The following is a 25,996-nucleotide window of genomic DNA, read 5'->3' as shown; positions in this document are numbered from 1 at the left end:
AAATGGGGTTGGTAGCCGTACTAGTTCAAAACTGAGGATTAAAAAGATGTACAAATAAAAGATGATAAGGAGAAAATAAGTTAAATAAAATGTAAGAGGTCAAAGAGTCAAGTCGAAAATGGGAAATATGAGGAGAGACAAAATAGAAATGAGAGAGGTAAGAAAGGGAATTAGATACGTGCTTGAAAAGGAGGAATATCAAAGGAGATGGAGCTCACGCAAGAAAATTGCAGTTTTGGTCTCCTTACCGAAGGAAGGATGTACTTGCCATAGAGGGAGTGCAACAAAGGTTCACCAGACTGGTTCCTGGGATGAGGGGATTGTCCTATGAGGAGAGATTGAGTAAACTAGGCCTATATTCTCTAGAGTTTAGAAGAATGAGAGGTGATCTCATTGAAACATACAAAATTCTTACAGGGCTTGATAGGGTAGATGCAGGGAGGATGTTTCCCCTGGTTGGGGAGTCTAGAACCAGGGGTCACAGTCACAGAATAAGGGGTCGGCCATTTAGGACTGAGCTGGAGGAGAAATTTCTTCACTCCAAAGGTAGTGAATCTTTGGAATTCTCTACCACAGAGGGCCGTGGAGGCTCAGTCGTTGAGTATATTTAAGACAGAGATCGATAGATTTTTGGATATTAAGGGAATATAAAAGTGGAGTTGAGGTATAAGATCAGCCATGGTCTTATTGAATGGCGGAGCAGGCTTGAGGGGCCAAATGGCCTACTCCTGCTCCTATTATGTTCTTATTAGACTAGGTGGCTCCCGTGAAGAAAACACTGGTACAGCCTCGATGAGCCAAATAGACTATTTCTGTGCTGTAACATTCTATGATTCTATATTTATTGTTTTTAGATATTGTACTCTTATTATTTTCCTATGGCTAACTAGTTCAATGTAATATTCAACATTTAAATAAATCTCTTTGTTTTAGTGTATGCACATTGGTCTGAAAGTATGGCTGTTTCTATTTTTCAAAGGAGGCAAAATAAAATGGAGAGTATCCTGCATGATTTCTGGTTTATTAAACACGACATGTCAGGCCACAGGATTCCGATCAAAGGAAACTCAATTTGTTTATGGAATCACCTTTTCACTGTGTACACAAGAGAGAATTTGCACTGTAAAGGGACCTTGTGGAACTTTAAGATACTGAGGGGAATAGAAAAGGTTTTAAATTAAACCATGACATAAAGGGCAAGTTGAGGACTGATATCAGGAAGGACTTTTTATACAGATCGTCTTCTGGGTAAGGTAGTAAAGGCAAAAGCTCTGGAGTAGTTCAACAGGCAGCTAGATGTTGCAATGGGGGACGGTAGAAGGATGAGCTACATATGCTGAATGGGTTTCCTCATCTACTCGAGTAAAAACAGGAAAATAAGTAACAAGAGGGAGATATAATTCATTCAGACAGTTGTACGTTAGAGACAGCCCTTCTGGATAAAACTGGTAGTTACATTTAAGATAATAATGTAAATTGGTGCTGTAAAGCTCAATCCTTTCACATTCTTCTCATCAATCTATTTGTGCTAAAAGGTACTCAGAAAAGGCTGTAGACTTGTGTTATGTATGTAATATCATTTGTATCCCATTAGAATTATTATATATTCAGGATTATAGGGCTTGTTTGATGTATGCTAGATGTTTATTTCCAGAGCAATATGATGTTCTTATCCTCATTTTATATATTCTGATTTTCATTATCATTTTTCCCCTCCATGTGAACCTCTACATATTTGGCTTTTGAAAGGAACAGTTTCACAGTCACCACCTTTCCACATGAAGGGGCCATGCTGTCTGTTTGGTGCTCAATATCCAGCAGCCTGACAAGCAACTACCAAAACTCAAGTCTACTGAAGCAAGAGAGTTTGAGTGATAGGCTCATTCCTTTCTGGCTGGGAGTCAGGACCTCAAATCCTTGTGCTACTGGGACCCCCCACCGTGTATCATTTGTAAAAGAAAAAAAGTTAAAGAAAGAAATTGGAAGAAAAAGAATTAGAAGTTCAGTTACTGGGGGCAAAATTTTGGATGGAGTCATCATGAGAGTTATATATTAAATTTACATTTAACCCAAATAATAGAACTAGTCATTCTCTTTATTCTTGGAGGTCACTGAGTATTAAGGGAATTTGAATTATTTGACATGGCTTTAATTTTTAATATTTTAAAATTAAATTTGAATTACATATTCAAAAAGAGATCCCTATATTTCTAGATTAATTCTGAAGACACGGCTATGGGAATGAGGAGGTGATAAATCTGGTTACCACTGCAGACTGAGTAGTTCATCATGTCTGTCTTCTTTGGATTAGAACATCTTCAAGCTCAACATCAGCCAATGCACAGTGTACACTTGGCAAACAATACTGTATGCAAGTTCAGGATGACTAGTTTAGGCACCACATGCTTAACACTCTGAGGACCAAAGGACTTATTTTTGCTTTTTAATGATGTCTTAGAGGCATTGACTACCTGTTTGACAGTCTGCTCACATTTGCAACAGAGTCTGATAACAGCTGTAATACATTACTTTAATGGATTAAATCTGGCAGTATTATACCTTTTCAGAAGAACAATGGATTGGAATTAACATTTAAAGAAATATCTAATTAAGTAACTTCAGAATTCTTTCCTAGTTTTTAAAATATAAATAAGCTGAATGACGCCAAAATGTTCGATTTCCTACCCCTTTAAAGCTGAATCTAGAAAGACCCTGGTTCTCAACTGGAGGTACAGATCTGACGTCAGGTGATATCAACATGGAGACATGACATCACTATGCTATCCAACCTGTCTAGCCATGCAAGTGAATCCTAGAGATCAGAGTTTTCAAACGAGCTCCACTGATGGCCTTGTGGGTAAAGGCACTATTGTCTAATATAGCACACAGCACTAGCCTTAAGTTCAGGATTCAACCCCTGCTCTGGAGTTAGCAGAGCTCAGCCAGGACAGCAGCTGGGATGCTACAATTGTCCTCAGAATCCCTGGATTAGAGATGGAGAAAAATCAGTTAGGGTCCCTACTTCTGATTGCTACTGGAAAGTTTGCATGTGTACATGTCCCGTGGGAGCAGGCCTAATAGACTACCAACCCCTCCACCTCCCGTATGGTTAAAATAACCTGCCAGTACTCACTACCTATGCTCACACATGAAGAATGGCTACTTAGACAAGGTATAGGAGGGCTATCGGCTCAACTATTATCATATATCCCAGGAGGAGTCAATGGCTAGAGCAGAGGAGGGGAAAAAACTGGAAATTTCTAGAAGCCAGCAGTATCCAAGTTGAATTAGACCAGACATAGGAACAGGAGTAGGCTATTCAGCCCCTTGAGCCTGTTCTGCCATTCAATTAGATCCTGGCCGATCTGTATCTCAACTTCATTTACCTGCCTTTGACCCATATCCCTTAATACCCTTGCCTAATAAAAATCTGTTGATCTGAGTCTTGAAAATTTCAATTGACCTAGCATCCACAACTTTTTGGGGGAGAGTTTTCCAGATTTCCACTACATCATTGTGTGAAAAAGTGCTTCCTGATTTCACTCCTCAGTGACCTAGCTCTAATTTTAAGATTATGCCCTCTTGTTTTGGATTCTCCCGCCAGAGGAAATGGTTTCTCTCCAGCTACTCTATTGAATCCTTTGATCATTTTAAACACCTCGTTAGATCACCCTCAACCTTTTAACTTCAAGGGAATACACACCAAGTTTATGCAACCTGTCCTCATAATTTACCTCTTTAAGCCCTGGTATAATTCTGGTGAATCTGTGCTGTCCCCCCTTCTAATATTCTTCTTGAGGTATGGAGCCCAAAACTGAACACAGTACATCCGGTGGGGTCTGACCAAAGCTCTGTACAACTGAAGCATAACTTCCTCCTAGACTCAATCAATATACTATTATTAATGGGTTATTGAAAAATATGGGTATATGTGCTCTGCAAGTGTTTCATTTAATAAAAGGAAACACACTGTGCCCTCCAACCAGAAAAATTCTACTTATTAGGTTCCTTCTCAAAAAGAAAGTTCCGCAGTCAGGGTAAAGGGTTTAGAATGGCATCAGTCTTTCGAGATTATCAGGGTAAGGAATGCGAGACATTGTGGCTTAATCTACAGTAGCCTTTATGAATGGCAGGACGTGCTAATTCTTAGCTAGTGGAAAAGCACTTAATTTTGGAGATAGGATTAACTCAATCAAGGACATAGCTGCTCTCGTGTTTATCTTTCAAACATTAGGTCAATTATAACTATTTTAGAAATTGTGGCAACCATTTCAAAGTAATGTTCTTAGTTGCAAGAAAAATTGTAGCCCATAATGGGATTTGGACAATTTGATTTAATGTTTTTTTAAAGACCTTCCTAGCCGTTCTGTGCTATGCAGTGCGCTCAATGGGAAAGCAGCTACTGACATTTTCATTGTACATTTTACGTGACGTTATGGACAGTTGCTGTGGGATTCATCTCGTAGTAACAAGCACAATCATTGGCTCCCAAACAATGTGTTCCAATTAGTGTGTAGGGTTTTTGTATCATTTTATTTCATTCCCATTGTGTGTGATTGCAAAGCTTTAACAACTGCATTTGTTAAACTGCATTTCAGACTGCACTCCTGTTCTGCCTGGACAGATAAGTGAGGACACTGTGGGACCACCCATACCTCAAGACATGTAACCATTTATTGCACTGCAGCCACAGACAAAACCTGTGTGACCATTACCTGAAATAATTACAGATACAGAGGACTTATGGCAAGGGATTAAAATAATATGAGCATCTGATAATTCTTGCATGTTTTTATCAATACATGAAGTTTATGTAAAAGGGTGCCTTTGCATGTGGTAAGCTGTCTCTTCATTTACCTGACTCAGAAGGGCATGGGTCCTTTGTGAGAGAGACGGGGTCTCAGCCGCCTGTATTTTTTCATCGGTACTTGTCTTTGACTGGGACGTCTGCCTACTTTCTTTACATAAGTCCTGATGCTGCCCTCATCCAGTGCTGACCCCTCTGACAGGACGGCAACCGGCCCTGGGAATGTAATAAACAAGGTTAGTTCCGGGTAAGAATGAAGATGCAGCAAATTGGGAGTCTGCATGGTTGGAGTAAATTGATGCAAACTGTAACAGCCAGAACACGTTTGTAATAATGACGAGCAAGTGAAGGTCACAGGGAGGTTACAATACTGTTCATTCTACTGTACCCAAGCAAACATTCATCAGTGATAACAGCGAATAATTATCCTCAGTAAGTTGAAATTTATTTATAAACCACTTTTAGCCACACAAGTGGCATTTTGTAGAACAGAAATTTTTAACTTGCAAGCCAGAAATTCCAAATAGCACAGGGTTTTTAACCACTCAGTGCTACATTCGGGGACTAATAGTCATCCACAAAAAATAGCGGTGAGCAGCTACTGGATATCCATATTTCCTCTGATGCTGGCTGCCTCCAGGTAAATCATTTATATTTCACATCGAAAGATTTGTTTTTCATTATTGCTGGGAGTAAAATGAGTGTTCATTTATAATGAGTTGTAACAGTACGTTTCTGGTTGAAACGAGTACTTTTTTTACAATCAAAATCTATCTATGAAAGATCTCTTTAAGACAAAGTATGCTCTCAAAATAAAACAATATCTGGCTCCTCACAACATACAAAATCAGTAATTTTCTTATTACTGTAGATGTTATCTCCCTGTTAACATAAAATATTCATTTCCCACCGAGTAATGTTCTCAGCAACAGCCGTCTAGTTGCTCCCTGTCTATTTTATATTAATATTCATGCTAAGGTATGCTTGCCTAATAATTTTTTGGTTACATCTAAAAATGTACTCCTTGCACATTCAGTAATGGCCATAACCTAGTCTCAGGTCTACACCTGCCCAGATAAGCCTTTCACAATGCTACAGCCTATACTTGCATTTCTATATATTAAAAGTTTTGCATATCTCCTGTCCATTTCCCAGTCACAATTTTATGTCATGCCTACTTCTGTCACATTTAATACACCTGGGTATCATGTGTATAATGTATAAAATATTAAAAATCTTATATCTGTGCCCAATTCCTGTCTGTATCACTGGACTTCCTGTAACATTTTTGCGTCAACTATAAATTCCGATATCAGATTTATATGGGTTTTGCCTGTGTAAACTGGTCACTCCAGTGAACTGCAGATGCCAATTGGACATCCAGATACAGCTTGCCGGTTGGGATCTAACAAATTTCGGCTGGCCCGGCTCCTGTTCATCCTGGCTCCACAGAAATAAAACTATTAAAACGTTTATTCACCTTTTTTTGAGCGACCTCCAGCGGTCCATTTAAGGCTCCGCAAATTCCCAATTTCCACCCATTTGCTGACCGGTTTCAATTGGGGGTCCTAAACAGGTGTTAGGACCCAGACACCTAACGCATGTTTCAGGTGGGTGCCCTGCACACCTAGAAGTCACCGGCATCCAATCTGGTAGTCAGTGCACTCAAAGGGAAATTGGTCTTGGGAGGTCATGACATAAAATGCAGCTTTTAATGTTGATTTAATGCTCAAAAAGTGTATGCAACAGTGTTGAATTTCTCCCCCTAAAAGTCTTACGTCTCTGTGCAGTTAACTTTTAACTTTGCTGTTAAAAATTCCTATATCCACAAGCCTCTGCTTATACCTTTTGTAACTTTCCACAAGATGGGCAATAGAATGTAGCACACTATAGGGGAAAAATTGGGTGAGTAGCGCCACCTGTTAGCGCCTAAAGAGGCAGTCAGTGGCTGTAGCGCCACTGGCTGCGCCTCCCGCGATATTCAGCAGGGGCACTAATGGTGGCGTTAGCCTTTTGCGCTGCGCCGCCACCGATGACGTCATCGGTGTGCGCAGCGCCCCATTCGCGCCCCAATCGCGATATTTGGTAGCGAACACCGCTGTAGCGCCGTTCGCTACCCGCGCCTGGTTCACGGGGCCTTGCTGCGCCGGCAGAGGCGCAAGTTAAGGTTAAGGTGGAGGTGCGGGGCGGCCGCTTTTTCGGCGGCCGCCTGCCAGCACCTCCGTCCCTGGCCTCCTGGTCCCCGCCCCCCCCCCCCCCACGGTATTGCCGGCTGTTTCCCGAGAGCCCGGCACTTCTCCTTGGTGCTAGGCTCTTTTGCCGGCACTCGCGATCGGGGCTCGCGCTGTTGCAGGCCCCTCCCCCTTAACAGTAGGAGGAAGACCTGCAGTACCGCAGTGTGCCGTGCCACAGCGTAGCGCTGCAAAATTCACTTTCAGCGCCCTAAGAGGGACACGGAGCGCCTCGAGCCGCGCCCCATCTCCCTCTAGGGGCACTTCAACTGAATTTGCAGCGATCGCTAATGCGGCGATCGCGGCGCAAATTCCAGCGCACAAGCGAACTTTGCGCCGCTTGGGCGCCTCAGGCCAATTTCTAGGCCTATAGTTTTAGTCACTATCTGGAATAGTAATAATATATATATACTAGCTGGGGAGCCCCGCGTTGCGAGGGCAATTTTGGGGCGCTTGGTCTCCCTGCCCCTGTGTGTCCCCCCTCTCCCTGTCATGTCCTCTCCCTGTCCTATCCCTCCCTCCCCTCCTCTCCCTCCCCTCCTCTCCCTCCCCTCCTCTCCCCTGTCTCCCTCCCTCCCTCCCCCCACCCCCTCCCCTCCCCTCGCCCACCCCCACCCCCTCCCCTCCCCTCGCCCACCCCCACCCCTCCCCTCCCCCGCTCCCCCACTCCCCTCTGTCCCTCTCTCCGGCCCCTCCCGCTGCCTAGCGCCTGAGGTCCGGTGCCGTTGCGATAGCGGCCGTGCGGGGCCTAGCGCTTAAGGCGCGGTCGGGTTCTGAGGCCGGGACAGACCGGAGCTGAGGTCCCCCGCGTATCGCGCAGCTGATGGACGGCCGCTGCGGGCGGGTGGCGCATGCGCGGTCAGTGCGGGCGGCGCATGCGCGGTCAGTGCGGGCGGCGCATGCGCGGTCAGTGCGGGCGGCGCGAGGCGGCCCGCAGGGAGCAGGCAAGGGCGGCTTGGCGGCCGTTAGCGAGCGGGAAACTTCGGGCGGCCCGCCCACGCTCTGTCCGCGACACCGTGAAACCTGAGAGGGGGAAGTAGAGAGAGACAGAGAGGGAAGAGGAGAAGGAGAGAGAGGGAAGAGGAGAAGGAGAGGGAAGAGGAGAAGGAGAGAGAGAGAGGGAAGAAAGAGAGAGAGAGAGAGAGAAATGTTTTGAGCTTCAGGCCCCGAGTCCCCCCTGCACGAGGGTGAGGAGGAGGGGGGGGGTTGCTAAACACAATATAAAACTCAAATAAATTGTTAATTAATTCCCTAACACATAATTCAAATATTTACCTTACTTCCCTAACATACTGAAAGTGTGGGGAAGAAATCGTGAAAAATCAAGATGGCGGCCACTCACCTCGGTTCAGAAGGATAAGGCCCGCCCACATACGCACCGATTGGTCGACCGGTCAGGTCACCGAAGCGTAGGATTGGTCAATCGTCGAGTCACTCGACACTCAACTGTAGGAAGGAACCCGCCGTCCGATTGGTCGACCTCGACGTCACACGGTCGCTAATGAGATGCTAATGAGCGGAAGGCTGAATGTTTTTCGGATACCGCGGGCGGGATTTTTGTCCGTCCGAAACGTAAATACGCCTATGACCGGTCCGGAATCGCAAGCTTTCTTTTGAGGCGACGCGCGCGTCGGTACGCTCTAACTTTCAAACGTATAGAGAACGGACAGACAGACAGACATCGGGACAGACAGACAGAAGAGCCGCTTTATATATATAGATATATATGGGACCAACTTATCAAGGTTAACATAGTAATTGAATGCCCCAACACAACAGCAAAGTCCATGAATGGCTAATCATTCTGATCGCTCTTATGTTCTCCGCTTTGTCTGAAGTGGATACAAATCCAGTAGAGTAAAACTGTTAATTTGAGCACTTTACACGCACATCTCATAGAAGGAATCAACAGTGAATAAAATATAAATGTCATCTTATGACATCTGAGTCAATCGTCTCCCGCTGGTTTTCTGTGTCATGGAGAATAACTCAGAATATATCCCCCAATGGTTTTCTGTGTTATCTGTGGGAAGGGTGTGGTCTTCACTTGTGATGTAAACTCTTATTAACTTTCAGTCTCTCTTCCTCTCTCAACATATAGATGCCCATGGACATTTACTTCATACACGGTTAATGTTAATCCATGTATGCAATTTTTTGGCCAACTAGGTATGGCAGAATCAGAATAAATGCAATAGGAATACATGGTAGAAAGCAGTGTTCAATGAGAGAAACAATCATTTTATGACAGATAAAATCACTTGTGCAATGACTTAGCGTGACCAGTAATATATTCTCTATCAATCTGCATTCAATGATAATACACTAAGATATCAATACTAATCTGAGAACCATGTTGATTTATTGTAATATAAGATCCCCAGGTGTCTTGATAAGGCTTTATGGAGTTTGTAAAAAAAAATTATATAAGGTTTACAATGTAAAAATGTCAATATGTTGGAATGGGCAGTATTAGTCATTATGTGGAACTCTAATATTTGGTAGTCTACCTTATATTAGTATACTACCTAGAAGTGAGGGACCAGGTTAGCCTAGGTTAACTAGATGCAGTTACTGTTTGCCCCAACTCATTGGCAAAGCCCATGAATGGCTAGTAAGAGTCATAATTACATCCATTTCTGATGCTCACAGATTTGTCTGAAGTGGACACAAATCCAATTGAGTAAAGCTGCCAATTTGAACACTTTACACTCACATCTCACAGAAGGAATTGACAGTGGAGAAAATACAAATTGTCTTATTAGCTCTCTGGGTCAAGGTGCTTTATCTGAAAATCCATACACTACTGCAGTCTATTTATCAATCTAATCAGTCACTTCTTCAAAAAATTTAATTTGCCAAATACAATTTGCCTTCAACAAATCTGTTCTAGCTGTCCTTAACCCATGTATTTCTAAATGCTCACTAATTTTACCTCAAATCATGGATTCCAAGTGTTTTCCCGTAACTGATGTTAGACTAACTGGTCTATAGTTACTTAGTTTATCCTTCTCACCCTTCTTGAACAAGGCACTTACATGGCTAGGCTCCAGTTTCACAGCATGATTTACATATTTAAGGATGATTAAAAAACTGGCCAGGGCCTCTGTTCAGATACAAGATAAAAGAAACTCTGGCCACAGTTTTTTAATCCTCATTAAATATGCTAAATTCTTTCAATAGCCTAGGGTGCATGCCGTCAGAGCTTGATGACTTACCCATCTTGATTCTGCTAATTTTTCAGAACCAGTTCTTTTTCTACCAATAGTTCTGTCAATTGTTCTATTTTCTCCTCTAGTACATGTACACTCTCACTTCCACCATCATTTGAAATAACTGATGAAAAATTATTTAATATCTCTGCCACACCTTCAACCATCACAACTTTCTCCCTTCTTCGTGCCTGAGCAGTCCTACCCGCTCTTTATTCTTTTACTTTTTATATGTTTAGAAATGTTAGTATTACTAGCCCTAACTTTATCGTAAGTTTCCCTTTTAAGTTTCAATTTTTTAAAAACTCTGTAGTTATCCACAAAACTCTACTCTTTGATGCAACCACTTTTTGCCTTGCAGAAATATTTATTTTGTATTTGAAGGTTTCCCAATACTGATCCATTGACCTGCTTGTTAGCTCTTCTGCCTAGTTAATTTGGGCCAGATCTCTTATCTCAGCTGAACTTTGGCCTTTTTTAATCGAGCACTCTTATCTTATTATCCTTTTCTATTCTGACATTGAATCTAACTATGTTGTGGTTCTATTTTCCAATTATTCTCCTACACTCAACAGTTATTTGCTGCTCTTCATTTCCCAGAACTATATCAAGCAATGCTTCTTTCCTTATTACAGTAGAAACATATCGATCTAGGAAGCAATCCTGCATTCTAAAAAGGTTCCAGACTTTGATCACATTACTTTTACTTCAATCTATCTTGAGATAATTCAAATTACGGGATATTATTGCCATGCTGTTCTTGCATATCTCGGAAATGTCTGCAGATTTCCTCCACTATCTCATCTCGATTATTTGTTGACCTGTAATGCACACTGAAAAATGTATAATTTCCCTTCCTATTTCTTAAATCTACCCATACAGATTCTGTCTTAACACAACCCCCAGTTGTGATTGAAACCTTTACTAACACTGCCATCTCACCCCCTTATTACCATCCCTAACTCTCCTGAAAACGTTATAACCAGGAATATTAAGTTCTCAATTGTATGCAAACCTGACCCATGCCTCTGTTTATCCTTCCATCGATATTAATGCTTGCAACTCTGTGTTGAATACTTTGTGCGTTCACATACGTACCACTCAATTCTGACTCCCAATTTTTGGGGGACGTTGGCTCATTCCTTTTTTTTTGTTTATATCATTTAATTTTTTTAATCCATTGCCGTTTCTACAAGTGTTCTTGCCTCTCACTACCTCACAAGCTTATCTTTCCTTTTCTTTATGGTTAAAATTTTCTCACTACTTCAGTTAAGCTTTTTGCTTCAACTCCAGCAGTTTTAATAATTCTGCTCTCCCTCTCTCATCTTAAACTTATTCTCCGGCTATATTAGTTTCAATCCTCCCCCACTGCTCTGTTTACTCTCTCTGCAAGGACATTGGTGCCGTTTCAGTTCAGGTGAAGAACATCATTTCAGTATAGGTTTCCAGAAATCACTCCAATGCCTCAAGAGTGTGAATCCTTCCCACCTGCACCAGCTCTGTAGCCACACGTTAACCTTCCTCGCCATAACCTGTCTAGCGCCGTGGCACAGGAAGCAATCTGGACAACACCATCCTTGAGGTCTTATTTCCAATCTGATGCCTAACTTCTTAAACTCTCCCTGCATGACCACAAACATACTGTATTTCAATCTATGTCATTGGTTTCAACATGAAGCAAGACTTTTGGCTGGTCACCCTCTCTTCCCAGAGGTTCTCCACCCATTCCATGATATCCTTCACTCTATTATTAGAAAGGCAACATAACTTATTGGATTCCCAGCTATGATTGCAAAAAAGGCTGTTTATTCCCCTGACTATTGAATCTCTCACTACCACCCCTCCTATCTTGTAACCTACCTGTCACTCACTTCCTTGGGTAATCCTTGTTCCACAGTGCTACAGTGTTGTTCAGGACCACCATTCTCTGAGTCACTGTCCACCTATACTTGTTCAACACTTTCAATTAGATAGTTCCAGTAATTCAAAGATTCCCTACACTTGTGAGTCCTGTCTCCTCCTGCTGCCTCTGCAGATGGTCTTTTCTCGTTTTACACTATCCCTGTGTCTTGAACTGTCTAACACGGCCTCTTGGATGACCATATTCTGAGATTACGATGCAGAAACTCCTTATCCTCTCTGGTACTGTGGATTATGGCCAATTTCTTTGAGAGCAGAGATCCTCTGCTCCAGAGGCTCAATTTTCTGACACTTAACGCAAATGTGCTGCCTCTGGATACACTGAGAAACACCAAAGCCAACAAGATCAGCCTATCTGTCAATCCTATAGAAAACCATACTGCAGCCCAATCACTGACTGAGTTCTGCCCTTTGTAGGTTGACAGGTATGTGAATGAATAAAATATCCTGTTCTTAATTCAAGTCATGTGCATGCTGCAAAAATAGCAACGTTGCATTCTCTTAATCCACCAGTTGCACATAATTTTAAAAAGACTGTAAAAATAAGAGTGAACTACTTGTGTAAAGAAAATGCTTCAAATATTTGCATAATCCTTGGAGGACTGTAGGAACATTTCTGTATAAGAATGAGATTATAAATTAATAATTATTTATAGCCATTTCAGTTCTAATCATTTCTTTAATTGTAATTCAGAATATTCATCAATAAAACATCATAGAAGATTTCTGTTTAGCTGCTACCCGACAGAAATTGCATCTGCAAGCTGCAAAGTCTCCTCTTTCAATACATACACACACACACACACACAGATTCTCGGGTTCTCTTCGCATTATAACATGTTGGCCAGCAGAACCAGCTAATACTGTAAAAGTATCCATTGATACTAGACAATGATCTGTAAAGTGCTTATAGAGGGGCTGTTAAAGGGTAAAATCCTTCCCCCAAGTCTCTGTGGTCAGTATGCAGCTTATTGTGAATACCAATCCAGCTTTGAACCGGATAGTCCAATTTTGGAAGGAGGAGATGACTGCCTGACCATTTTAATAATCAAAAACCATGTGGTGAAAATCTGTTTTTTGTTTGCTGCATTAAAGAAAAGTATTGCGTGAAAAATTAAGCAAGAAGAGGATCCGAGGCTAGAAGAGGCCAGAAGAACTGGTAAGTTTATTTTACTTTCCTTGTGGGGCTAGGAGGATCAAGAGTACTCTTCTGGGCCCCAGAGGGAAAGTTTAGGCCACCCCTGCCCCAGGCCTCCCACCTTCTCGAACGCGAGACCTTTGTGAAACCCCCCCTCCCTGTGACTTGCCTGAGAGCTGATGAACGGTCTTTCAGTTGGCCTGCTGTCTCCTGCTATCTAAAATTGCATTCCTTCCCACCGGCAAGCTACCACTTCCCACCCATTTCCAGTGGGCAGCTGACCAGGGCATGCAGATAAGGGCTGGGACCTAAAATCGTCCGGGCACCATGCTGCTGAGCTCAGGGGGATTTGGTGCTCGCCAAGGCCACCGCCTGTCCGATTCCCGCTCCAGGTTCTTGTTTCTTGCTCACCCCCTCCTGTGACATTATTGTGCTAGTTCACTGTCACCAACCCTTTCACCACCACCAGTATGCTAACAGGGTGCAGGGGAAATTGATGCTGAATCTAATCTTTTAGGAGTTTTCCTGGCAAAACCTCCCTTAAGAACTGTTCATTCTATCAAGTATTCTATCTGTGTATTTGGAATTGGATATCGGGAATAAAATGTTGGCGGTAGTGACTATTTGTAATTGAGTAATAGCTTCCCAAGAGAGTTGGACAGATTCCAGTCAACTTAACCCTGAATGTTATTTGCAGGCTATTTGACTGCAAAGGGCATAACAGCTGAGCCCAATCCTGTCCTCAAATGATGCCCATGAACATAAATCAGGAATGCGAATGCTGGTTGATTTCCACCTCCCTGCTCTCGAGGTGGTAACACCTGTTCTGCAGCTGAATTAATATTAGTTAACTGAACACAGACCAGGAAGAAGATGCAAGGATCTTCTTGATCTATATGGCTCAGTTACTCACTGGATAAACATGCTGAGCCATTGGGGGAGCCACTACTCTGGTTTAATAAATCGAAATGTCTATGTATAATGCTTTTGACATTCAAACTTTCATAAAGAAATTCCAATCAGTTTGATTTGGTTGGTATCAGCTTGATAAGGTCTATGTTAATGTAACCACGAGGATTGTATCCCTTGTAGTTAATCTGTTATCGTTGACTACATGTACTGCATGCATCGCTTGTTTAAAAATAATTCTGTTGAAAAAAAATTAGAAATGAATGACTGGTCCTCACTCCGCACGTGCGGTACTGAACCAAAACCACAGCGTCTATGTTCAAACTTAATGAAGTGCTTCCTATAATTAGTGAGAGGTTGTAAAGGATATGAATAACATTGTGATCACTTGGCACCATCCTCTAAGGAAATTACAGGTCAAACTAACCACATATTTAAGGTGAAACACAAAAACTAAATATAGAATATATCACCCTGTGTTGAACAGTCTAAAGATTTTATATATATATATATATATAAAACTATGTATTCAGGGCACTTCCCAATATTCTTTATTCATGCTCCCTGAAAAGTCAGTTTCTGCAGGCAAACCTGTGTCTCCTATGAACTGAAATATAAGCATATCCACAAATATCTGGGACAGAGGGCCAGGGGCTGAACCTTTTTACAATTGGAGGGATGTGCCAGGTATTCTATGTGATGCTACCTACTCTCCTGATCTTTTTGAACTGACATAAAAATACCACACTGATAGTCTGTGTAGCTCGAGTTAAATTATTAATTGGGTTTATTAAGAAGTAAGAGTATATAGAAACACAAAAAGACCAGCAGACCAGGTAATCAGCACACTATTTGACTTTCCTAGCTGCATAAATCCGTTCTGTGAATCCTACACAATGAAACATTTTGAGATTCTTAGAGTCCTTTCATGAATATTCTTTAGCTGATCGTGTAAGCAATTTATGGGCTCTAAGCACCATGGCATATGTGCTCACTACTGCAACAGTTGAATTATATGAACTAAAACAGTTGCCAGCAGCTGCCATATTTATTTGCAGGTTCAAGCACTTGTGCCAATGCACTTTATTATGTTTATGTTAATGTATTACAAGCCAAATGTATGTTGAATGTTTAAATGTCTTAATCTAAATGTACACTCTCGGGAGCCGCAAGCCTACATTTCGTTGTACTGCACTTGTGCACTAACAATGACAATAAAGTTGATTATTATTATTATTATTATTATTATTATTATTAAGCAGTTTCTGGTTACCAAACTGTCAACCAAAAACTGAACAAAGACACAATGGGTATAATTATAGCAGAAACTGGGTGGAATGGGAGTTAAAAGAATGGGGTACAATGTGCTGCTCGGATACCACCCTGCGACTGTTTTAATGCCGGACTTCCCCATAAATATATGTAAATCAGGGTTCTCACTCAGATAGGATCCTGAGGTGATTCTAATGACCTACTAGGCGGAGTGTCCACTCTGACCACTAAAACTTGCTGGAGCAGAAGTGGAGGGCCCTAAAGGTAAGTACAAAACTTATCTCTGTGGTGCCAGGAGGACCAGGAGTGCTCCTCTGGGCCCAATTAAGGAAAGCAAGCGGAAGCCAAGCGCAGGCAGCGCAAGGAGTGCACGTCAACCCAAGCACCCCACCCACCCGCCCCTTCAACCACCGTCTGCCCCACCTGTGACAGAGGCTGTAGGTCCCACATTGGGCTAATCAGTCACCTGCGAACTCATTTTTAATGTGGAAGCAAGTCATCCTCGGTTCCGAGGGACTGCCTAAGAAGAAGAATTAAGGAAAGTGTTGGCCTCTGCCAACCCAGGCACACCCCCCCTCACTTTCCCAGCTGCAAAACCCTCTTGAATCCCACCCTGCAACTTTGTTGAGTACTGGTAGGCAATCTCTGGGTCGCCTGGTCTCATGAGGCGACAGCTGGGCATCTGTCTCATTTCAGCTGTTTTGGGTGGGGCAGCTGGCCAGCAAACTGTTAATGAGGCTTGGCCATTAAAATGGACTGTGCCTCCTACTGTAACTCCCGGGCGGGAAGTCCGGTACCTCTTCCCGACTTACCGCCCAGCAGTTTAAATCTCTACTAATGTGTGTCTGCCCCTCTCATAGTAACATCTCCTTATCTGATCAATTACCACATCAAACAATCTGGCCTGTTGTTCTCTCGCCACAGGCATTTGTTCTCACCTGGTGGCCTTGAGAGAAAAAACACAACTTTCATTTTAACACTAACCAGTTGAGAAAAGTTATTTGCCTGTTCCCTATTATATTATAGGGAGCCATACAGACCAGGAAGATCCCAGATTTTGTTCCAAATCTATGTTGATCTCATATGAATTGAAAGTTGGAGCTGTCCTTGGTTTCGGTACCTCTGATCTAGATAAGGGAAGCAAAATTACAAAGCGTTTCCATTTCTGACTGCTCTTCAGTGACTCCTGCTGAAAAGTGTGCATGTGTGGATGTCATTTTTGGACATGATCAGGCTCTACTGTGATGCCCCAATGTTTGAGTGACCTGCTGAAACACACTGACCCATTAAGAATGGCCACTTGGGTGAGTTACTGGAGGATTGCTAGTATCCATAGAATCATATCTCAGCAAGAGTTAGTAAAGGAGGGGAGAAAAGTGGAGACATTTGAGGAAACATTACATTAAAAATGCACATAAATTGAAAATAATTACTGAATTCCCAACTTTTTTCCAGTTATTCTGCTGAGACATATTGCACAGATCCTTTGAGAAGCCAATGTGTTCATTCAGTATTGCATTTGTGGGAATGACTGAACAGGCTGCAGCAAGGCCTTAATGTTTTAGATTAAGTTAGATCTCACCACCCCATAGCACTTCCTAGAAATGATGTATGTTGTTCTACTGCACTGTGGTTGAACTAACATCCCTTGACTCTATCTCTTGAATGTCCTTCCTCGGCCCCTATCCAATTGCCTTACCTTTTGATGTATCAGATTATTTTACAAGAATTTACACAACTAAAGTAGTAAACATTATTTGATATTACTCAAGTTTACAGTATTAGAATGCAAAGTTGTTTTTAATTACAGCAAGTTCAGGCACTAATAGATAGTGATGCCAAGAGCTTCACAGAGCAAGTGAAGTGTCCAGACTTGTGAAACACTGACAACATTGTAAGCACTACATTTTGTGAAATAATTTTCATTAAAAAGACAGTACTTGATTTATTCAGTTCATTCTTGGTTTCTCATTTTACATTGGCACCATCTAATATTTACACAGAGCAAAATATATTTGTGGCATCGTTAAGCTAGCTAGCTATAGGTTGTCATTGACATTTTCCTCAGCAATTGTATCCAAGGACCATTTAATGAATAAGGGAAAGCAGAAGAAATTCCATTAAAAAAATTAATGGAATTATTTCCAAAAATAATTAAACAAATTAAACGAAATCCTGAAACATTATACCTTTATCTTTTATTATTGTACTATTAAAATACTCTTGATTAATCAAGAAACAGTGCTGATAATGTAAGAATCATGACATCCCTAATTAAGCCTTATCAGAATCTGCAATTACAGCTATTACCTGAATGTTTGTGGTGCTCGACACAGGATGAGCCTGTTATCAACAAGCAGCTAAGGATAGCTGATAAACCATGAGGGAATAGCTAGAAGTTGGTTTAGCATCTAATTACTTATAATGGACAAGCTATCTGAGTCTGAACTAATCCAATCTGGGCTATTTGGATCTATTGTGATGTGTTTTGAATTGGCTCAGTTTGATGAATATTGACTTCAGACTCCTTCTCTGCTCACGGCTAAATGTGGTGACAGGCATTCCTTGAAGTTCTTGATAAAAATCATTGCATAAGTCAGAACTCAGAATCTAAGGTTAAAATTATTCCCAATGTGATTCATCCTAAGAATGAAGCACTATCAATATATGCCCACTACTCAGTGGCAACATCCAACCCCTTCCAATACTAACCACAAGAGGCCTGCTTTAATGTGAAGGAAATGTATCTTTTACTCCTCACTGCCAATGAAAAATGTTTCATCTAGCAGCCCAACTGTGAAAAGCTAGAACAACCACAGAGGCTAGTCAATCAGGAGTGTTGGTTAAGGCTGGGTTTGGAGCTGATGCTCTCTGAATGGCAGTCTAGCACTCACCCACTGCCACTGGGGAATATTAATTTTACCATGCTTCACAGAGCCATAGAAACTTCGGCATAGAAGAAGGTATTTGTCCCATTGTGTCAGTACTGATATTGGCTCCACGATGGAGTTATCTACTCTTATTCTATTTTCCTGCTCTTTCCTTATATCACCATACCCTAATGAATATTTAACGTACAGATAAAAATCATGTTTTGCTTTAGTCTTGATACAAATCTGGAGTAAGAATTGTTTTTGCATATTTGACTTTTATCAGATCCGATATTACATTGGGAGCATGAGGACAATGTTGACATATCCTGCAAAACCAACCTTGGCATGGTGATTGGCAGCCAGTTGAGATTCCTCAGCCAGGGTTTACCAAGTGGAACCAAAAAAACAACAGGTTTCTTTTGCAGGATAAATACTGGATTTTTTTTACCAGGCTTAATCTCAGAAAAAAAACTGCCAGTGACAGAGCTGAATATTAGAGAAGGCGTCACTGGTAAAAAAAAAACTCAGTTTAAATAACAATATTTTCTCATTTATGAATTATCCAAAAACAAATCCCATTATTAAATCAAATTGAATAGTCACTATTCTCCCACAGGGCAGGTTCCACAGCACGATGCAGATAAACAGCTTAGTGAAGTCCATGATTTGAGTGCAACTCCAATCAAACACAGTATAACTATATATAATCTTTTTATAAATCTCTGAAATTTTTATGTGATCCAATAACTGTTATAGGCACAAGATACGTGTGAAACATAATTTCTATTTTTGACATGCATTTAAAAGGTAAGCTTTGGACTTGCATGCATCAAAGATAATGCAGATTAAAAGTTATGCATTAATTGCTGAGTCCCATTATACCTAATCATTTCTATTTACAATTAGCTTTATCAAATGTTTTTATTTATCTTTTGCATATAATCACTAACAGGTGTTCTTCCAGTAAATTCCCTTTATTGATAAAGTATGTCTGATTAACTTTACTTCAGCTTTTTTCAGGAAAGATTGATTACTGAAACATTCAAGAAATGACTTACCTCCAGATACAAGGGTCAGAGAGACGAAGAGGACCAAGAGGACGAGTGTGTGGAACTTGACGTTCATATTCTTTGCGCTGTGCCTTCAGTGTGAACTTGCAGTTGCTATAGAATGATCAGTCGCTGTGAGAAGGAGGCGTGTGTGTGCTTCCGTGCTCACTGAATGGCTGTTCAGTTCTCAGTAGCTGGGAGTCTTTGTGGGAAGCTCTGTCTTAAATGGATAAGAGCTCAGCTGATCATGTGGCTCACGTCTAATACCTCAGCACTCCGTAGGTCGTGCAGGAGGGGCCAACTTCCACCCCCCACCCCCCAACAATCTACACTGTGAGCTGTAAAACTGTAAAGCTACCAGCCTGTCCTCTACAACAAACCAGAGGTTATTATAACAAAACAGTCAAACAAACACTTTGTGAGGGTTGGGATACTGCCAAATTTGAGGTGGAAGTCATTAACCCTCGTAGTGCCGGATTTCCTGCATGTCTGAAGGGGGAAGTCATTAACCCTTGTACTGCCTGGTTTCCTGCACAGCTGCTTTCCACCAAATTTAATCTTGGAATTTTTATTTTCTTTGGGAGTTTTTCTAGACACTTTCCGGTGAAAATTAACGCGACATTGCGCTGCCTATGTCAGCTAAGATTAAAGACTGCCTTTAGAAAAATGAAAAGTTAACATTTAGAGATTTAGAGGTCCTGTCAACTTGAAGTTGCCAATAAAAAGTTGTGAATTCTGGACATTTTGAAATATGAACAGAAAGTGCTGGAAATAGAAGGCAGTTTGTCAGAATCTGAAAAAAAGAAAAAATAGGTTAATGGTTCAGGTGGAGACTCTTGTCTCCGTTTGGATGAGGGACCTAGATCCAAAATTTTAACATGTCTTTTCCCTCTATTGATGCTGATTGACCTGCTGTGCATTTCCAGCATTTTTTGGGGATTTTTTTTTAACTCAAAAGTTGCCAATTCTTATTTAACTTTTAAAATGGTGTTAATTTTAGCGATGTAACTAAGGGAGCAGGACAAGGATGAGAATATAAAGAAACAAACTGGTTAGGAGGACACACAGATTATTATAGAAATTATCAAAACAATGTCAACAAAGAAAGATATCTGTATATATACAGGTCCAATATCACCATCCATAACATTTAGATTGGGATTAAAAAATACATCTAACTGCTCAATTGGTGCTAGGTACAATTTACATTTTGAAGAAGAGGTTTTAGTATTTTGATTATTTAAAGCTTAAATTTAACTTTGAAAATCCATGCGGACACCTTATTACCATAGATCTATTTGAAAATATTAAATACATTTAGTGCACTGATGTACTGCTCATTTATAATTTCAAAAGTTTTGTTTTGGTATCAAGTCAACTGTGCTACATGTTTTTTACATGACAAAGACTGTAGTAAACGGGGACAAGCATGACAATGTATGCAAGGTTAAAGAACATGGAATTAATGCAGGCTTGCTGCTTGAACATCGATGTAAACAAAATCCTGTGTGATGCTCTGCCTTAGTTAAGCTCCCTATCACGCTGCCTGCTCCACAAAGTCAAAAAATGGTTGTAAGTAAAAAATACATTAAACACATTTACACTCGCTACTTATAATGAGCCGTATGTCATTGAATTAACAGTAATCAATGTTAGAGGAAAATAAACTCCAAAATGAAATACTGCGCTGAAGAAAGCACGCAAATATCACCATAGATGTAAAACCAGGTCCCTAGTATCATCAGTCATTTACAGTTTCCTCCATTTGGCTTGTAAATTTAGGACGGTAATAAGAGGATGGTGCTGTGACAGGAATTTACTGCTAAAACATTTATTTAACAGCACTGAATCTATTAGAAGTGGTTACAGGAGATGCCAAGGCATTCTTTAACTGAAGTGACTCTAACTGCAACAGTCTTTACATTAGATTACAGTGTTTTCACAGAGATTCTGGGTGGCTGCCACTGTCTGGGGACTTTGGGGATTGCAGCAAAATTTCTGCACTAACACATTAACAATATAACAGCATTGCAAATGGTTCCATCTCTAAAGGAAGAATGCAAATGACAGAAATCATTTATGGATTTTCTCTGTTACTGCAGTTCTTAATTTACAATCATCAGCATTTTGTTTAGTTTGAAAGCACTAAAGAACAGCCAATACTTCAGGGTTAAAAGTCTCAAAATTAGGAGCTGGCTTTATAGTGACTAACTTTTTCTGTAACTGGTTAATTTTGTGCTCTCAAACTCATAAATAAACACTAAGACTTGTTGGTGAGATTACCAAGTAGATTTAACAGTGATTTTGGTGATTTTTCCGCCTTCATTTCTCCATGAGCTTTTCCAGGTTAACCCTCTGCACCCGTAAAGAAAGGACTTGTATTTAGATGAAATTGTACTGTTTTCTGCTCAAGAGAGTGAGAAGATTTTGCCTGCAATCATTTTCACTGCTGTCAGATCAACCAGCTGGGAGGCATGTTCAAGTGGTGCAGGACAGAACTCTCTCTCACTGGTTTACTCTTCATGTGGAGACAGCATGCTGAGACCAGTCAAGCTCGTTCTCTTTAGGAAGTCGAACTGTAAATGCTAGTCAACACTGCGATTTGAACTTGGGCCTTCAAGCTTAAAGAGGTCACCTTTCTACAATTGCAACCGCCAGGCCTCATCTTCAGGAACAGATTTTAGAATATATGCTTTAAAAGCCGCTTTTTTGAATATTTTTACTTTTCCACACAATTGTTAGCTTTTCCCTTCCTGCATTGGTTGCTCCCTATGGCACACACCGGTCTCTGCTAATCTGCTGCGTAACCAGACACCAGAACATGTAGCACAGTACCATGGGTCGACTCCCCCTTTCATTTTCTCTTCCTCCCTGTGCTGGTCCAGCCAAGATTGGAATTCCCTGTTCAAAGAATGACATCTGTCAAGCAGATATCTTTCTTTGTGTCTAACCACTTTTGTGGCACTACTCTTTGTGTCAAGCTATTTTTTTGGCACAGCCCTTTAGTAAATGAATGTGCTGCATGCCAATCTATGAAAATCAAATTTGAATAAAACCCAACACTGTTTTATTTCTTTATTTTTGAGGTATTGCTTTAGTTTAAATCATTTACCCATTAAGTACCTGAACTTTGAACTCCCTATTGTGAGGATGAGTGATTCTGTAACAGCTTCCCAGGCCTCCTTATTTACTTAGGACAGCTATGAACATAATTCCAAAAAAAAATCAAAATGTTAGTGTCCAATTATTTTGGATCCATTGTGGTACAACAAAATTTGCTTCTTTCTTCAGCTATTTGACTTGGCAGCCATTTCTGAGAGACCCTTTGAGTGCCACAGCAACAGTTCTTTACTAAGAGAAAATAGTAAATCAAAGGTGATCTTGTGTTATGGCACTTTGGTGTACTAATGAATTTCATCACAGGCTGGAAGGACATGGGTGTCATGCCCTACCTACTCAAATGGTAAGTTCCTGGTCTTAATCAAGCTGTCAGAATGGGGGAAGAGTTAAAAACAGAGGTTGGGATCATCCCCACTGAAAGAGACAGAAACTCAGAGGGTGGGTCTCCCAAGACTGCTCTTATACATCTCCCAATAGAAATAACTTGCATTTATATCATTTCTTTCATGACCACAAGATGTGCCAAAGTGCTTCACAGCCAATTAAATACTTTTGAAGTGCAGTCACCATTTTAATGTAGGGAACACAGCAGCCAATTTGCCAAGAGCAAGATCCCACAGACAGAAATGAAAAGAGTGACCATAGCACCCTATTTTTAGTCATGTTAATTGAAGGATAAATGTTGACCAGAATACTGGGCGAACTCCCCTGCTCTTCTTCAAATAATGCCGTGGGATCTTTCACATTCAGCCGAGAGGGCAGATGGGATCTCGGTTTAATATCTCATCCGAAAGACTGCACTTCCGACAGTGTAGCCCTCCCTCAGTACTACACTGAAGAGTCAGCTAGATTATGTGCTGAAGTCTCTGGAGTGGGACTTGAACCCACAACCTTCTGACTCAGAGGCAAGAGGGCTACAACTGAGCCATGGCTGATGATAGTTGTGCAAAATGTATTCATGAAATAAAAGGAGCAAATATTATTAAATTAATTATGGACGTGCCATGACTGGACCAGGAATATTTTGAAAAGATTAAATTCTGAGCTGCAGGTGGGGCTGGGTGGCAATATTTTAAAATTAATTTATATTGCATTTGGGCAGGGAAGGTGAAGAGTGGGGGGCAGGAGTATATTAGATTTATTGCAGTCAGGAGCAGGGTTTGAGGAGGGGGATCTGAGGAGCAGGGCTGCACTTGGAAGGCTTTACAGACAGTAGTGGGATTTAGAAGTAGGCGTGGGCTGGGAATATTTTTAATTATTTGTTACTGCAAGCGATGTTGAGAAGCGGTGTTTGGGGATGGAGGAGTGGCAGCTGGGTATTTTTTTGTGTGGTTGGGAGTGGGGTCATGCTGGAGGCCAGGGCTAGCTTATGAATAATAGCTCTTGACACCCATTGCTTCTTGTCCATTAATATCACCTTTACCTGCCTAATGTCACGCTCTGATAGAGTCATAATGGCACAGAAGGAGGCCATTCAGCTCATCAAGTCCGTGCCAGCTCTCTATAGAACAATCCAGTCAGTCCCATTCCCTGCTCTATCCCTGTAGCCCTGCAAGTTTATTTCCCTCAAGTGCCTATCCAGTCTCCCCTTGAAAATATTGAGGCCGGAATTTTGCCAGCGCTCAGGGGGCGGGTTTGGAAGCGGGACCGCTGGCAAAATTGCAAAGATTGACAGCGGGTCAGAAACCCACTGTCAACCCGCCTCCAATCAATCTTCCCAAATGTCGGGTCCCCGATTTGCGCATGGACCCAACACCTAGCGGCAGGAAGAGGATTATAGCCATTTAACTGCTTGTTAACAGGTTGTTAAGAGACAGTTAACAGGCTTTTTCCAATTTTGACACTTCTACTGTTGGCTTCCCGACGTCCGGACACCACACCAGGTAAGTGAGGCGTGTTGTGAGTCTGTTGTAATGTTTATGCATTGATGACAGCTGCAGAAGTGGTGTGAAGGATCCAATGGTGCACTGGTGAGTTTCAGAGGTAAGAAAATGTTGGGAAATTAATTTTTAATGCATTTAGACTTTTCTGTAGGTAACAAGTATTGATTTGTATGTGTAGTCCCACCTCATTGCGAGAACCTCTCTCACCAGTGATAGATCGCTTCTGTAACTTCACCTGCAGCTGCATTAGGCCTTCTGTTTTAGCCTAAGGAGGGAGTCACTGGAGAGCCTGGGTGCAAGAGCTCACCTTTGTACAGTGATTGTCAGTGTTTGCAGCACCTCAATACTGTCAAACACTGAGAAATCAGCTGTCTGTGCGTGGCCCCTTTAAGAAAACCAGCAGATGACGCATAGGGTGTGGGCAATTGTCGGGTTCCCCAAAATTTGTGATTCCCACACGAATCTAAATGGATGTGTGAGCTTGATGCAATTTGAACTCAATTGGCCAATTGATTTCCAACGTGTGGGAAGCCTTTGCAAATGGGTTTTTCATGACTGTAAGTCCCCTCTGATGGCGTCATCATTGCTGCTGCATTTAAGGTCCACAGCAAGCCTTGCTTCCTCTGCAGGCTTCCAAGCTTTCCCCTTATGATGGCACAGGAGCCTGCAGGAACAATGGGAGGGCAAGAGCTGTGCCTAAATTTGATGAGGCATCACTGCAGGCATTGTTGGATGGGGCTAGGGCCCACAGGGAGGTCCTGTTCCATTCTTCAGGGAGGAAGAGGCCTCCCAGTCAGACCAAGGCTGTGTGGCTACAGATGGCTGGGGAAGTCAACTCCTTGGGGCTCACACGGCGCACCTGGATGCAGTGCAGGAAAAGATTCCATGACCTTCATCGCACTGGAAAAGTAAGTATGAAGTTTCCATCACCCTTAATCTGATCCCCATTGCCTTTCCTCACCAGCACTCAGCTTTAGCAATCTCTTCCTCCACATCCCACTTGACACTCACATCCATGCACCCTTAGCCATTCCCTCTCTCTCTATGCTCACATTCACCTAACTATTCAACCATGCAGCCCTCACACTCCCTCTCACTCTGATGCTTTGAACACAACTGACAACCCACACTGAGGGCCCTTGGTCTTGCAACCTCACTCCATCTTTGTCTCCTTCTAAGTATCTATGCTATGCAATCTCTACACTCACTCCTTCATTCTCACTCAACCTCCACTTGTCTCCCTCATTGCAGGTGAAGAGAGCACACAACAGGAGAGAGCGAGCCAGGACAGGAGGAGGGCCATCCTCGTTAGCCCAGCTCACCCCCTGGGAGGAAGCCGTTCTGGAGATTGCCGGGGCTGATACAGATGCGGAAGTTGGGTAAGGACAGACAGGTGCATCCCCGCAAGCTGGTGACAGAATAGTTTTCCATCTGATTGACATTGCATGAGTCGCTGATAATGATTCTGAAGCTACATCATATGGACTTATGATCATCTGCAAAATGCAATGTGCATGTAACCTTGGCATCACATCTCTAACTTTTTCCTTGACTCCCCCACAGGACCATCGAGAGCCCCCGT

General features: G+C 41.8%; 1 long non-coding RNA gene across 1 annotated transcript in view; it reads right to left on the bottom strand.

Annotated features, from left to right (window-relative positions):
* The window catches only part of LOC147125107 (uncharacterized), a 40,711-nt gene extending 20,961 nt beyond the window's left edge, over nt 1-19,750 (bottom strand). Inside the window, exons 1-2 of the long non-coding RNA XR_015079567.1 lie at nt 19,421-19,750; nt 4,858-5,023 (exon numbers count right to left, since the gene is read on the bottom strand). This is a non-coding gene — a long non-coding RNA (uncharacterized LOC147125107). The remainder of the gene's footprint in view (nt 1-4,857; nt 5,024-19,420) is intronic.
* Nucleotides 19,751-25,996: the final 6,246 nt, after the last annotated feature.

Source organism: Somniosus microcephalus, chromosome 1 (assembly GCF_052327205.1).
Source record: "Somniosus microcephalus isolate GS21.2 chromosome 1, FLI_Smic_1.0, whole genome shotgun sequence".
In the NCBI taxonomy this organism is placed as follows: domain Eukaryota; kingdom Metazoa; phylum Chordata; class Chondrichthyes; order Squaliformes; family Somniosidae; genus Somniosus; species Somniosus microcephalus.
Note: the sequence above shows the minus strand (reverse complement) of the source record. Positions and strands in the feature narration are given on the sequence as shown.